The following is a 15895-nucleotide window of genomic DNA, read 5'->3' as shown; positions in this document are numbered from 1 at the left end:
CAGGGGACACGGGTTCGAGCCCTGGGCTGGGAAGATCCCACATGCCGCAGAGCAACTAGGCCCGTGAGCCACAATTACTGAGCCTGGGCGTCTGGAGCCTGTGCTCCGCAACGGGAGAGGCCGCGATAGTGAGAGGCCCGTGCACCGCGATGAAGAGTGGCCCCTGCTTGCCGCAACTAGAGAAAGCCCTCGCACAGAAACGAAGACCCAACACAGCCATAAATAAATAAATAAAAATTAAACTTTAAAAAAAAAAAAAAATTAAGTATGTATCACAGTCCTAATCACTACAGCTAAAGTAAAAGTTGAGCTCATTTGTATTCCTTGTGCATTTTCCTCAAAGGCAGAGAAGGCCAAACTGATCTCAATGTTAGGGAGACACACTTCATTTAGTAGTGCCAGGTTAGAGTGAAACTCCACCGCCAGCAAGTCCAGTCAAGACAGCCCTGCTCTCAACAGTCACTAAAGGCAAGAAGCAGAAAATTCTTGGTGAACAAAATGACTGAAATAAAGAAGAGACAGATCCAAAAATCAGCCAAGAAAGAAATTCACCATTCATAAAGGGTTGTAGGCAAAGGAGGGGGCCTGATTGTGTGCTCTGTGTGCCTCTGGATAGTTAGGGGTAGGAAAGCAGAACTCAGGTGAAATATTAAACATGTTTACTATTTTATGCTTTCCTCTGGAGATTATCCTCTCCTGAGCAAAAGAGGGAGGGAAAGGGAAACAGGATCAAGAGCAGCTGTAGGTATCTCTAGGGAAACACTTTTCCAAGACTTCACACCACCCCCCCCAACATCCCTGAAGAAATCAAATCAGAGACCCCTTCCTGACAGTTACTCTATTAAGCAGCTCTCTTAAACTGTTAAATAAATCCATAAATATAACACTAATTTCTGAGGTCTTAAAATTCACAGAGGCAAATACCTACATGTGCGCTGAGCACCCTCCTAAAAGGAGAGGAAGGTCCTTTGGGGAGAATGGCAATTGTATTGCTTAAACAACTTAAGGATATAATAAAAGTTTGCCCTTGCCTATGTTATAAAATCATAGCTATTCTGGAGTTTAGTACTAAAATTCTTAAACTTTAAACATTGTATTCTATGTAATTTGGTAGAACTTGTTTTTAAAATGAGTTAATATGTAGGTACAGATGTACATGTAAGACATATCTACATAAGCACATGCAGCAAACTATTAATAGTGGTTACCTCTGTGGAGCAGAAAGGAAGACATGAAGAGGAAGGGGGCAGGAGAAGGGAAAGACATGAAATGGGGCAGACAGGATAAGAGCATGTGCTTCTTACTTTACATATAAATTTTTTTAGCTAGTGAGTTTACAGGTGACTTCCCCCTAACAGTCTTTTACAAAGTTGTTGACATTCATAGCGTTAATGGTGTTAATTCTTTTAATGTGGAATCAAACATCTACCTACTTTCTTCTGAGATATTTTAAAAATCTAGACTAGTAATTTCCACAAGACCCTAAATAAATAAAACTGTACTTTATTCAAAGTCCATTTCAGGAAAACTTTATTACAATGGAATTTTTTCCCTCTTTTATGACTTTAAAGAAGGTTAAGAAAGGCCAGGCCAGCCTTATAGGCAGCTGGGCTCTTTTTTTTTTTTTTTTTTTTTTTTTCAGTGTTTTTATTATGGAGGCATTGATTCAAACATACACAAAAGTAGAAAAGAACAGTGTAAGGAACCCAAGTACATCCGTCATCCAGCTTAAAAAATTATCCAACTCTTTGCAGGTGGGCTCAATTCATGGTCAAAATCCTAATAAGTCTGGGTGGATATAGCCAGTCTCTGCAGCTATTTCCCCATACCTTTTCCATAAAAAAATATTAGAGAATCCTTCCATTAAAAAATCCAGACGTGCGAGAGTTCCCTGGTGGTCTAGCAGTGAGGATTTGGCGCTTTCACTGCGGAGGACTGGGTTCAATCCCTGGTCGGGGAACTGAGATCCCGCAAGCCGAGCAGTGAAAAAAACAAAAAACAAAAAAAAAAACAGACATGCAATGAGGGGACCCAAAAGGCTCACCTCTACATGCTTCTCCATGTGTGCTCTGCAAATAAGTCTAAAAGGAGAATCAATTATCAGCAAATAACAATGACTCTGATTTCAGTTCAAACACATTTAAAGTAAATTCCAAAGTGCAACCTTAAACTACCTCCTAATTACAGGACATGAGTAGTCCAAAATACCATTCCCATTGTGGGTTGTTTCAGCAACTTGTTTTTAGAAGTGTGACTACTTCATAACAACTGAGAAATTATTATGAGAGGGGAGAAAATACACATTAATAAACTACATTTTGGGGTTAGCAAGCTAAAAACAGCTAAAGCTTCTAATTCTGTGGAGTCCAAAAGCCACTGTAAAAATTGTGAGCTCAGTTCAACTGTTTATTTGGCATTTGGGGGATTATCTGACATTGTAATTTTTTTTACCAGTGTGCTTTTATCCTAGCCTTACTATCAACTTCCCTGAAAATAACCTTTTTATTAATGACAGCATATATTTTAGTTAACTTATGCTAATAATGGACATGTTTACAAAACAAATTCTCAATTGTTCTTCCTATTGGTTATTGTCAGGCTGGAAAGAATTCAGAGCAACCAGCTCCGAAAACTTCACAGAAACAATTCAGCACAGGGACCCCTGTGTTCAGAAACTGGAGAGTGAAGGGAAGCTAATAAAGCCCACACCCTCAGGGAAACAGTATCTGGCCTTCGGTTCTTGAGTCAAGTAACTACAGCAACAAAAGGCCCAACTCCGTATACTGTTTTCACTACGTAAAAAAAACTAACTCATGTTAGTTATCCATTGACACACAGATAATTTTTCTAAGCGAGTATTAAGAAGCTTCCCTGAGGGTAAGCTCTGAAGCATTTATTGGGCTGGCCAAAAAATTCGTTCAGTTAATGAATAAACTGTTCGATAAAGTTGGTGGTGAAAATGAAAAATGTACTTAAAACCGAACGAACTTTTTGGCCAACCCAATAGATTAAAAGTACATCAATTAAGGAATGGCAAGCCTCACATAAAAATACACATGGATAATTTATAATAATAAAAGAGCTTTTTTCCCCTAGGTCAAGAACACTGCCAGTGTGGGAAGTACTGGCCAGCTGGATAAGCCAGCTCTTATCCACAAAGGTTCAATTCCAAGTCCTCCAAAAGTCAATCTCTCTGTCCTTCCTTTGCCAGCCCTGATTTCTTTGGACAGCAAACAGGAGCACTGTGCTATTTGTCTCTTAGAAAATTCATAATAAACTGCACAGCAAAAACAGGAAAAAAAATGAGGACTCTTTGCCATCACTTCAAACTTGAGGAGAATAAGTAATTCCTTTCTAACAGTATTGCTACTTATGTTGGATGCTTTGGGCTCCCAAATGCAAAACAGACCTGTTCTGACAGAGTTCTTTTCCAAAAGCCACCAGATACCTGTATTCTGTGGGTGGGCGTGGGGACTGTGGGCTCCTGTCTAACCAGCAGGGTGCCCATCCTACCTCAGAGTCTTCTTGACTTCCCTCCTTTGGAGCCCAAGCACCAGTCATCAACTAATAAATAACAGATGTTATTCTAGCCTCCTGTTTGGCTGATGCAAACTGCTTTCTTCCCTCTCTTATCAGGACCTCTGATCAGAGCAGAACTGATCTTCTTCATTGCCACTGGTGAGCAATGAAACGCTAAAAATAAGTAAATAAATAATGGGCACCTTAAATGAGAGAAATTTACCAAAACTAAATTCATGCTCCTAATAAACGCAAAACCCCTTATTTGAAGGAGGTGTTTTTAACCTCTCTGTGCCTATTTTTCGTCAATAAAATGAGGATTTGGAACAGCTCTACCAATGGCAAAAAGAACTTAGAACGTTTACACAAACTGAGAAGGACATTCTTCATCGTTACTTCAGCCATATCCTAAAAATAGAATTAAGTGGTGAGGGTTAAACTTTTTGCTTTTAGGGCTTCCCTGGTGGCGCAGTGGTTAAGAATCCGCCTGCCAATGCAGGGGACAGGGGTTTGAGCCCTGGTCTGGGGAAAATCCCACATGCCGCGGAGCAACTAAGCCCGTGCACCACAACTACTGAGCCTGCGCTCTAGAGCCCACGAACCACAACTACTGAGCCTGCATGCCACAAATGCTGAAGCCCGCGTGCCTAGAGCCCGTGCTCCACAACACGAGAAGCCACAGCAATGAGAAGTCTGCGCACCACAATGAAGAGTAGCCCCGGCTCGCCACAACTAAAGAAAGCCCGTGCGCAGCAACAAAGACCTGACACAGCCAAAAATAAATTTATTTTTAAAAAATTTTTTTGCTTTTAAAAAAGAATCATCCTCGGGCTTCCCTGGTGGCGCAGTGGTTGAGAATCTGCCTGCTAGTGCAGGGGACACGGGTTCGAGCCCTGGTCTGGGAGGATCCCACATGCCACGGAGCAGCTGGGCCCGTGAGCCACAACTACTGAGCCTGCGCGTCTGGAGCCTGTGCCCCGCAACGGGAGGGGCCGCGATAGTGAAAGGCCCGCGCACTGCGATGAAGAGCGGTCCCTGCACCGCGATGAAGAGTGGCCCCCACTTGCCGTAACTAGAGAAAGCCCTCGCACGAACCAAAGACCCAACACAGCCAAAAATAAAGAAAGAAATAAATAAAGTAGCTATAATTTAAAAAAAAAAAAAAAAAAAAAAAAAAAAAAAAAAAGAATCATCCTCCACTTCCATCCTATCAACCCTGAAATTTACTGTAGAAGAAATCATTTAAGATTCATAACATATTCTACCGCTTTATAAAAACCAGTGCATCTGCCTGAAAATAGCTGACCAGGGACTTGATTACTTACCTTCTGACTATACTTAAACTATCACTTGCATGGGGGCAATTCACCTACACCAAATTCAGGCAGCACCAACCTCACTTGGGAAAGAGGAGTTTCCAGAGCGAGTCAGGGCTCTGCAAGACTCCTGTCAGGCTGAGGGACACTGCCGCTAGCTTCTTTCCATCACACAGCCAGCAAGAGGTCACATTTCCTTCCTGCTCTTCAGAGACTGAATTAGTTTCTCTGTCCCAAAGACATGGCAAACTCCACCGCTTCCATCTTTCATTTTTTAAAGGAACAGGACCAGTATTTCTCAGTAACTTGGAAAGGTAGGAAAAATTCAGTGAGATAGCTATTTTCCATATGGCACAGAATACAGCATGCCACTAATTATTTCAGGCCTGATTTCCACAAAGGAATAAGAGTTTCAGAAATGTTTCTCTTTCTTTGTGTTTTGTTTTTTTAAAAAAACACCAGAGAAAAGATTGAATAATTTAAGATCAAAATGACAAACCTTTGCTGGGAAACCCCTTTATTCATTCTTTCCATCAAACTGCTGTTTCTCCCCCAATCAGAAATAAAAACATAGGGGGCTTCCCTGGTGGCGCAGTGGTTGAGAATCTGCCTGCCAATGCAGGGGACACGGGTTCGAGCCCTGGTCTGGGAAGATCCCACATGCCGCGGAGCAACTAGGCCCGTGAGCCACAATTACTGAGCCTGCGCGTCTGGAGCCTGTGCTCCGCAACAAGAGAGGCCACGATAGTGAGAGGCCCGCGCACCGCGATGAAGAGTGGCCTCCGCTTGCCGCAACTAGAGAAAGCCCTCGTACAGAAACGAAGACCCAACACAGCCATTAAATAAATAAATAAATAAATAAATAAATAAATAATTAAAAAAAGAAAGAAAAACATAGGAAAATCTTAAGATAGCTGGGATATTATGTAATAGTCATAGAAAGCAACATAATTTAATCAATCAATGCTGGAAAATTCTGAAAAATACACACAAGTAATAATCTTAGGTCTCAAGCCACCAGTCTGAAAAAAGCTAGTAAAAGAAAATATATGCAAGCAATTTTACACACCAATTTCTTCTATTATAAGTATGCCTCCTACAAGGTGGTAAACTCAATTTCATCTGCCTGCACTGTGTTTTAAATATACGGTTTATCTAATAGCAAAAGGAAGTGACTTGGAATAAGAGAGGCATTCTGGGGGACTTTAAGAATTAACAGTCTTTGTAGATTTCAGTTTATTCATTTGTTAAAAGTGGTTAATACCGAACATACAACTTAACTTCTAAAGTTTCAGGGGACTTCCCTGGTTGTCCAGTGTCTAAGACTCCACACCCCCAATGCAGGGGGCCTGGGTTCAATCCCTAGTCAGGGAACTAGATCCCACATGCCGCAACTAAAAGTTCACAAGCCACAACTAAAAAAAAAAGATCCTGCATGCCGCAACTAAAAGATCCCGTGTGCCGCAACGAAGACCTGGTGCAGCCAAATAAATAAATAAATAAAGTTTCAGCTTAGTAGATTGGGCTTCATAAACATAAATAGGACTTCGCACCAAGCGCTGGTTACTGGAAAGGTAAATACACAATCATTTCACAATTTTTTAAATAGTTTTGCTTTCTCATTAAAGGTTTCACAATCTCTGTACTTTACTTTGGTAAGATTATTGTGAGTATACTCTCCCAAAAAATACCATGGCCCAACAAGTACCGAGAGCATGTTTCTGTTCATTCTATCAGATTTTATTGAACACTTACTCCATGCTAAGCACTCTGCTGGATGCAGAAAACAAGAAAATCCTGTTGTAATTATAGGTAGAAAATATCTTTTCAGGCTCATAATGTGACTTGGGAAGTTTTCTTTTGCTTGTACTAAAGTCAGAAAGGAGGTCACTAGCTTTGAAATCTTTTCCAAGTCATATCCCCTCCCCAAATTGAAGTTTCTTATGTTGTGTTAAAAATAGGGCTTACACTTTAGTTAATAATAGTGTATCAATACTGGTTCATTAACTGTGACAAATGTACCATTCTAATGTAAGATGTTAATAATAGAAGAAATTGGGCATAGGAAATATCGGGACTGTTACAGGTTAAACTGTGTCTCCCTAACCCTAAAATGTACATACTGAAGTCCTAACACCAAGCACCTCAGAACGTGACCTCATTTGGAGACAGGGTCTTTACAGATATGACTAGTATCCTTATAAAAGGGGAAATCTGGACACAGAGATACGTGGCGAGAAGACGATATGAAGAGAAATAGGGAGAAGACAGCCATCTAATACAAGCCGACGAGAGAGACCTTGGAAGAGACCCTTCCCTCACAGGTCTCAGAAGGAACCAATCCTGCCAACCTCTTTTTTTTTTTTTTTTTTTTTTTTAATATAAATTTTTGTTTTTTTGGCTGCATTGGGTCTTCGTTGCTGTGCGCGGGCTTTCTCTAGTTGTGGCGAGCGGGGGCTACTCTTAGTTGTGGTGCGCGGGCTTCTCACTGCAGTGGCTTCTCTTGTTGCGGAGCATGGGCTCTAGGCGCACGGACTTCAGTAGTTGTGGCACATGGGCTCAGTAGTTGTGGCTCACGGACTTAGTTGTTCCGCGGCATGTGGGATCTTCCTGGACCAGGGCTCGAACCCGTGTCCCCTGCATTGGCAGGCGGATTCTTAACCACTGTGCCACCAGGGAAGCCCCTGCCAACCTCTTGATTTTTGTACTTCTAGCCTTCAGATCTGTGGGACGATATATTGCTGTTGCTTAAGCCGCCCAGTTTGTGATACTTTGTTATGGCAGCCCTAGCAAACTAATATAGGAATTCTGTACAATCCTTGCAATTTTCTGTAAATCTTAAACTATTCTCAAACAAAAAGTTTATTAAAAAAAAAAAAAAGACAGGGGTAATGGTGCCCACATCTCACAATTATGAGAAGACCAAAGTAGACAGATAATTGGGAAATCCCTGCTCAGTGGAAAGAGAATCCATAATCCCAATACACAGTAAGCAAACAGCTAGGACTAGAATCCAGGTTTCATTTAGTGTTTTCCATAATGTTATTTCAAGATGGGCATATAAAGGTGGGCGTAAGTGAGGGAATATGACGAAGCAAATTATCAATCTGAAATGCCCTGTCCCAAATGAACAGAACCTCAGAGAGTCACTTTATAATACTGGGCTAGGTTCTACAGTGAGTAGTGGCTTTGGCACCACAAAAATAACTGGGTTCAAATCTTGGCTCCTCCACCCATTAGCTGGACAAGATACTTACTCTCTCAATCTTCCAAACATGACCTACACCTCACAAGACTGCCACGGGAATTAAAAAGTGTACGTAAACGCCTGCCATTCAACATGTGACTTCACACCTTAAGCTATGTTTAGCTACAACCCTAGAGTGGTGAGAGGGAGATATTTAGCAACTTCTCTGAGAGCAAACAGATTTCACCACTGATTCTATTTTCCTGCTATTAGTAAGCAATCAGATATCTTCCTACACAGAACAATAATGTGTTTTATAACTTTATTAGCTAAACTGGCATGTGTTGCACTGAAGAGGTGCAGAGAAGCAAAAAAAGGTCAAATTCTAGGGTCCTGACCTTTGTAGAATAAATCCCTTTGCTGCTGGATGGTAGCAGGGAAAAATCAACAGCAAACTGAGGGGCCTTTCATTTGGAACTTACTCATCTAATATTCCCAATGTAGGCAACTTGTGGTATCTTCTCCTGAGAATTTGCTCAATGGGTGTCTATTAGGCTCAGGATCATCTATGCAATTAACCTTTCATCATTAGAGAAATAGAATGAACAGCACAGACAGCAACTTAAATAATCTTCGATTCACCCCAGAGGCTCCTCTCCTATATCCCTAGGGTAGGCTGACAGCAATTTTAGTTACTGTTTTAAATGTGTTACCATTGGGGAATATACCCTTCCCATTTTTCAAAGGAACTCTCAGCTTTCCTGACTTAATAAAGATACTACAGGGCTTCCCTGGTGGCGCAGTGGTTGAGAATCTGCCTGCCAATGCAGGGGACACGGGTTCGAGCCCTGGTCTGGGAAGATCCCACATGCCGCGGAGCAACTAGGCCCGTGAGCCACAACTACTGAGCCTGTGCGTCTGGAGCTTGTGCTCCGCAACAAGAGAGGCCGCGACAGTTAGAGGCCCGCACTGCGATGAGGAGGGGCCCCCGCTCGCCGCAACTACAGAAAGCCCTTGCACAGAAACGAAGACCCAGCACAGCCAAAAATAAAATAAATAAATAAAATTTAAAAAAAAAAGATACTACAGGCTATGTTAACTAATCACCTATGGCCTCCTTCCAGCTCTCATTATGATAAACCTTTTTAAAAACTAAGTTTAACAGCCAATCATGACACAACTATTTTTTTAATTAAGTTATTATTACTAAGACCTTGGGCTGAACCAGTGGTACATACTGCAATCACCTACAGAGCTTTTTAAAAAGTCCATCTATCAAGATTCTTATTCAGGAAACCAGGATAGGAATTCCAATCCACTGGTTTACGGACATTCTTTACAGATTCCAAGGACTAGGACTGTGTTCTCTCTTCATCCCACCATCGATACACAGAAAGCCACTGCTTACACGGAGTTGTACATAAAGCTTGTTCTACATAAAGTCTGTTTACAACTCTCTTAGGAGATAAGCTGTTTGACATCTTTTACAGACGTTAGCCTTTTGGGGATAAAATCAGCTTCCCCAAACAAGTCTATCACACAGAGGTTTAGAGGAGGGAAAAATTTATGTTTTTAAATTTATTTCCTTATATGTTAAACCATCACTGCTTTGAATGATGTTCACAACATGGCAGGGTATCTTTCAATAACTAGATCATATCAATTTATCCATTCCTTCAGAAGTATGAACCCTAAGAGCTGCAGTGTCCCATACACATGTAGCTACCATGCAACTGAAATGTGCCTGGCCTGAACTGGGATGAGCTATAGGTATAAAATACAGGATTTCAAAGACTTAGTACAAAACCCAGAATGTAAAATACTTCATTAAGGATTTCTTATATTAATTACATGTTGAAATGAGAATGTGTTGGATATATTAAATTACATAAAATATATCATTAAAATTAATTTCATCTGCTTCTTTTTATTTATTTTCTTAATGTGGATGCTAGGAAATTTGAAATTACATGTGGCACACTGGACTTCTCTTGGATGGCACTGTCGTAAAGGACAACAATGACTGTCTTTTCAAATGCTCAAGTTTTGAACCTTATCCAATATTAGTCACTTTTAAATTCATCATTTATTTTTGCAGTTTCTAGTCTTCATCCACTAAGACTTTCCTGTTGAGATAACCACCTGATGTCTTTCCATTTATATCTACACTTTACCAGATAAGTTGAGGGGGAAAAAAAGAGATGTCTTAAATACACACACAACTCTACATAAGAAACCAAAAACAATTTCAAGATCTGCTATCATTCTGGACCTTACCAGTCACCTGAGTCTACAAAAGAAATCAAGAACCCAACCTGTTGCTTCTAAATCTAAAACAAATTCATTAAGGCACTATTCAAAGCTATCTAAATTTAGAGACCACTCAACTATTCCAACCGCAGACAGATCCAGACACTGAACCAGAACTCAGTTCAGATACATATGATCAGTGCAACTCCCCTCTCTGGCTCATAAGGAACAGCATATTAATTACACAGACAAATAGGTCTAATTATTTTCTGGAACATCTTGTATTTGTTTTTTTTTTTTTTAAAGGAACAAAATTGAATTCATCAGATTTATATATGAAAGCTCCAGCTTGCCATAATTTCAAGATTCTAAATGATCTGACTCTTGCCTACTCCAACATCATCTCAAACCACTCTCTCCTGATTCAATCACTCTACTGGAGTCACAAAGGCCTTCTTTCTGTTCCTTGAACACTTACAAGCATTTATAGTCTTAGCACCTTTATACTTGCAGTTCTCGCTACATGAACACCCTTCTGCAGTCTAAAGCATGGTTGGCTTTCTCATCCTTCAGATCTCAGCTTGTCACCTAACTCGAAAAGGTATTCCTTAGCATTCTACCTAATGACACCTCACTGTTATCTTGCAGTCGTATTTCTTTCCTACACTTAGGAAATCTGAAACTATAGTATCTGCCTTCCCAAACTAGAATGTAAGCTCCCCAAGAATGGGGGTCCTGTTTGTCTTGCTCATTGCCGGTTATCCCTAGCAACAGAGAACAGGCACAGTAACAAGCACTCAAGCGTCTACTGACTGAATTAATCAAAAAATCAAAAGCAGCTTTAAAAGACAAAGGATCTTAGAGGGGAAAATCCAGTATACTTATTTTTTAAATTATGCAACTGGCTTCCTATGTACATGTCCTTCTAGTCTTTGTTTTCTAGTTTCCAATACTTAAGTCTCTTGAAGAACTGTCATAGTTCCATGTGGTGAAAAATAAGAAGTATGGAAATATCAATTATATTTTGCTTGCTGAGTCTGGAGAGAGAAGAAACGCTTGTATCACTAAGTATTTAAAGATGAAATAAGGCAACAATAATAAAAACACTGAGTATTAGTGAATAGTTGGGACAACTGATTAATGACTTAATACAAAATGTTAGATTCCTTCTTCTTACCATAAACAAAACCAAAAAAAGGTAGGAAAAATCATCAGGATGATGATGTTGTGATAACAACACCCCAGCTACCTAGAGCACACGTTCAGAATGAAGCAGATTAGAAAATACCTCTAAGGAGACTTCCCTGGTGGCACAGTGGTTAGGACTCCGTGGTCCCAATGCGAGGGGCCTGGGTTCAATCCCTGGTTGGGGAACTAGATCCCACATGCATGCCGCAACTAAGTGTTCGCATGCCACAACTAAGGAGCTGGTGAGCCACAACTAAAAGGAGCCCTCAAGCCGCAACTAAGGAGCCCGCCTGCCACAAGACCAGGTGCAACCAAATAAATAAATAAATTTTTTTTTTAAAGAAAATATCTCTAAGATAAAATTTATAATATAACCAAAATGCTTAAAGTATTGAGGAAGAATTTACACTTCTGGGTAGAGTTTAGAAAGAAATTACTGATAAGAACATAGAAACTAAACAAAACAGACCAGAAAAAGATAATTATTAACAACAGAGAAAACAAAAAGTTGTACAAAAAAAAGAAAATTAACCATAACATATGACATTTGTCTGTGAACAAGCTATACATAACCTTAATATTGTTAACAGTGAATACTGCTCTAACCAAAATTCAATTACAACCAGAGTGACAATAAATGTGGACATGTGAGGTGGTCAGAGAATTCTACCACTATCCAAAGTAGAAAGTTAACAGATAATACCCAAAACTGGAAAATCCGTAAGTAGCAAAATAAGCTTATTATTTTAGAGGAAATACCAAAAGAAACAGTAAAGAGTTGGAAATGATTGCTTCTAGGGACTGAAAAAGGGGCGGGAGGGACTGTTTTTCATAAAAAGCCCTGTGGAGCTGATGGTCTGACATGACTACGTACATGGTTTTTGTACATGTATTAATAAAAAGTAAAACAAAAAATGTTTAAATAAATATATAAAATGTTTTTTAAAATTTAAGAGAAGAAACTGTACTATGGGGGGAAATCAACTGTATGCATAAATTTATTCATGTCCATCACACAGTTACCTAACACACGGAAAAGTGAGAGAAAAGCCTAAATGTTGGGGCTTCCCTGGTGGCGCAGTGGTTGAGAATCTGCCTGCTAATGCAGGGGACACGGGTTCGAGCCCTGGTCTGGGAGGATCCCACATGCCGCGGAGCGGCTGGGCCCGTGAGCCACAATTGCTGAGCCTGCGCGTCTGGAGCCTGTGCCCCGCGACGGGAGGGGCCGCGATAGAGAAAGGCCCGCGATGAAGAGCGCACCGCGATGAAGAGCGGTCCCCGCACCGCGATGAAGAGTGGCCCCCGCTTGCCGCAACTGGAGAAAGCCCTCGCACGAACCGAAGACCCAACACAGCCAAAAATAAATAAATAAATAAATAAATAAATAAGAAAATCCTTTAAAAAAAAAAAAAAAAAAGCCTAAATGTTTACCAAAAAGGAACTAGTTAGATAAATTATATGGCACATCCAGTGATGAAATGCCATGAGTCATTTAAAAATGCAAACAGAGAAAACTTTTCTTGTTAACAAGAACCAAGTGACAAAGAAGCACAACTCCAATTTTGATTATATACACACATATCAGAGTAACATATGCACGACAAGGGACTGTTCACCAAACTATTAACAGTGACTATATATGTATCAAGTTTATGGCTGATATTTTTCAGTATGTCCAAGTGAATAAACATGTGTTATTTAAAAACTCAGAAGTTAGTTAAAATAAGAAAGTAACTGCTGATTCTACAACTTGGGATGGAATCAGAGAGGAAAGCAAGGCTACTTTATCAGCCTGTTTCAGTTTTTTAAACTGAAAGATAAATATTGCTTAATAAGAACCCAGAACTTCCATTAAGGAATCTTCTGGATAAACAACATAAGACTGGCTTTATAAGCCAGTGAAGTTATTATTAGTTCCTTTTACCACCATGCATTTACCTTATTTGAACAATGATTCGACTTGCACCAGACCCCAAACAGACACTACCTCAAAGAATACTGGCAGTGCCGCACTGGCTTCTCCAATTTACAAAGTCAGGATACAACTCTGGAATGAGAAGAAATAAGCAGTGATAAAATAGCTACCCAAACCTTGCAGATTGCATCTTGAAATACAGATGCTTGGAATCTATAAGCAGAAACTCTCCTCTAGCCCTCAACTTAACTCCAAGTGGACACAGGATTCTCTCCCAAAGTATACTGGCCTGAGGGTCTCTCATACTCATTTTCATCCACCCAACCTCCTACAGTAAGGTTGGAAAGTATGGAAAGCTAAAACCTTCCTCTTGTAACCTGATACTTCCACTGGCAATATTTCAGGTGCTATGGTTTGCATTATACAAGTTTAATTTGCAAACTCCATAATTCAACCTGGAGAATAACTTCAGAAGAATTAGATGCTTGAAACAAAAAACTTTCAAGTATGCTGAACTAAATTTAACAAATACATTTCAAGTTAAAGTAACTCCCCACACTCATCCCTCAAAGCACAAAAAAACCCTTCAGATGCAGTTGTTTAAATAGTCCCAGATCCAAATACTACTAACATGGCCATATAGCAAAGCAATGTAGTATTATCCCAAACAAACAGGAAAACAAAGTTCCAAGATCAGCAAGCTCAGTATGTAATTAACATCCTCACATCTAGATTTAAGTTTTTTTGTTCATTCATAAATACTGTAAAGTAGGAAGGCACCTAGGAATTAAATAATCTGAAGATGCAGTCTTGACATTAATCTTCTCTTTTTTCACTTATTCATTGACTCAATCAAGGATACCCACCTCAGCTTTCTCTGAAACCTGTGGTTTGCACATAGCTGAATTCTTGCCTATTTATTAGCCAGGAGAGAAAAGAATGCATTTCCTTAAGCTATAGTCTCTCAGTAGTGGGGAGCCCTCAACTCCCCTCTCAGCAAACTCCTCCTCATTCTTACGAGGGTCTCCTTCCCCAGCAAGCTGTCCCTGGCTCACCCAGGCTGGGTTAGGTATTGCTTCTCTGTTACCCTAGACACGGTTCTCCTTACATGCATATCATTATGTCTGTTAATATGTCAATTTACCTCACAAGGCTGCAAACTCTATATACCTAACACTGATATGTGTCCACTGAATAAACTGAATACACAAGCAATAAACTCTTGACCTATACCAAAGGTTATCAGGTAATTAACATTACAAAGAGGCAACAAAAACCTACTGTTAAAACTAAGACTTATCCAGATGAAATTACTATTCAGTCAGACCATTTGGCAAATTAATGACAATGTTGGTATATATTCGTTTAGTTGATAAATAGCAAAAATATAGCACTTACAAAAACTCATTCTTTCACAATACTTTTGCATATATTCTTGCAAGTCATTCTGGGAACTCATCCTAGGTTTCATCAACCGAAACTTCTTTCCCTGTTTCTAACTGCAGAGGCACAGGGGCTCACATCGGTCAGCTTGAGGGAACCCCCGATGACTGCTACAAAACTGGGAACCGCTTACTCTACAATGCACTAATTAAAGAACTATTCCAATACATCCACCTTTAAAATTCTAGCCAGTTAACAAACACACACACACAATCTTCCTTTTTCTACCCCATCATGTTTCTTCCCTATTAATTAACCTCTTCTCCGACACTGGCAAGAATTTTCTCATCGCAACAAATCTTCAATTTTCCATCGTTGCAATGGGTGGAGAAGCAAATCTGAGGCTCTGGCCCTTAGTTATTCTATGACAGCAAGGAGACACCTGAAGCCCTAAGTCACCTGCCACCAGTTTTTATGCACCCCCAAACTTGTCCTGCTTGAGTCATCGGGACAGTGATAGGCATGCTTTTCAGCCTCATTCTCCTGACCCGTCTTTCGTCAGATACCAGTATATTAGCAAGGACACCACAGCACTACCGACAATATATCTTTTCCCCTTCTACACAATTTCCATTTTAACTGTCCACTTACTTCAACAAAAAATTTATGAAGTACCTACTACATTGCCAGGTACTGTTTTAGGCAACAGAGATTCAGCAATTAAAAATCTCCTCAGGGACTTCCCTGGTGGCCCAGTGGTTAAGAATCCGCCTGCCAATGCAGGAGATACGGGTTTCATCCCTGGTCCGGGAAGACCCCACATGCCTTGGAACAACTAAGCCCGCGAGCCACACCTACTGAAGCCCGCACGCCTAGAGCCTGTGCTCCACAACGAGAGAAGCCACGTCGATGAGAAGCCAGCGCACCGCAACGAAGAGTAGCCCCCGCTCACTGCAACTAGAGAAAGCTGGCGCACAGCAACGAAGACCCAACACAGGCAAAAATAAATAAATTTTAAAAATATCTCTTCATTCCTGGAGCTTACATTCTAAGGGGCAGATGGGAGCACAGGAGGAATAAGAGTTACTCTTTTATGTAATGTGGTCAGAGAAGGCAAAGACGAACAGAAACAGTATG

General features: G+C 40.4%; 1 protein-coding gene across 6 annotated transcripts in view; it reads right to left on the bottom strand.

Annotated features, from left to right (window-relative positions):
• THRAP3 (thyroid hormone receptor associated protein 3) overlaps nucleotides 1–15895 on the bottom strand; it is a 73077-nt gene that overhangs the window by 32438 nt on the left and 24744 nt on the right. For 2 of the 6 annotated variants that reach the window (XM_007182522.3, XM_007182523.3), the window contains exon 2: nucleotides 13399–13507. The exons of 2 other annotated variants lie outside the window; for them this stretch is intronic. The gene's annotated coding sequence lies outside the window, so the exon portion shown is untranslated. The remainder of the gene's footprint in view (nucleotides 1–13398; nucleotides 13508–15895) is intronic. 2 more of the 6 variants (XM_007182525.3, XM_057547328.1) reach the window with 1 other exon arrangement.

The sequence above is a fragment of the Balaenoptera acutorostrata genome, chromosome 1 (genome assembly GCF_949987535.1).
Source record: "Balaenoptera acutorostrata chromosome 1, mBalAcu1.1, whole genome shotgun sequence".
NCBI lineage: Eukaryota > Metazoa > Chordata > Mammalia > Artiodactyla > Balaenopteridae > Balaenoptera > Balaenoptera acutorostrata.
The sequence above is the reverse complement of the archived record's forward strand: the minus strand, read 5'-3'. Positions and strand labels throughout refer to the sequence as shown.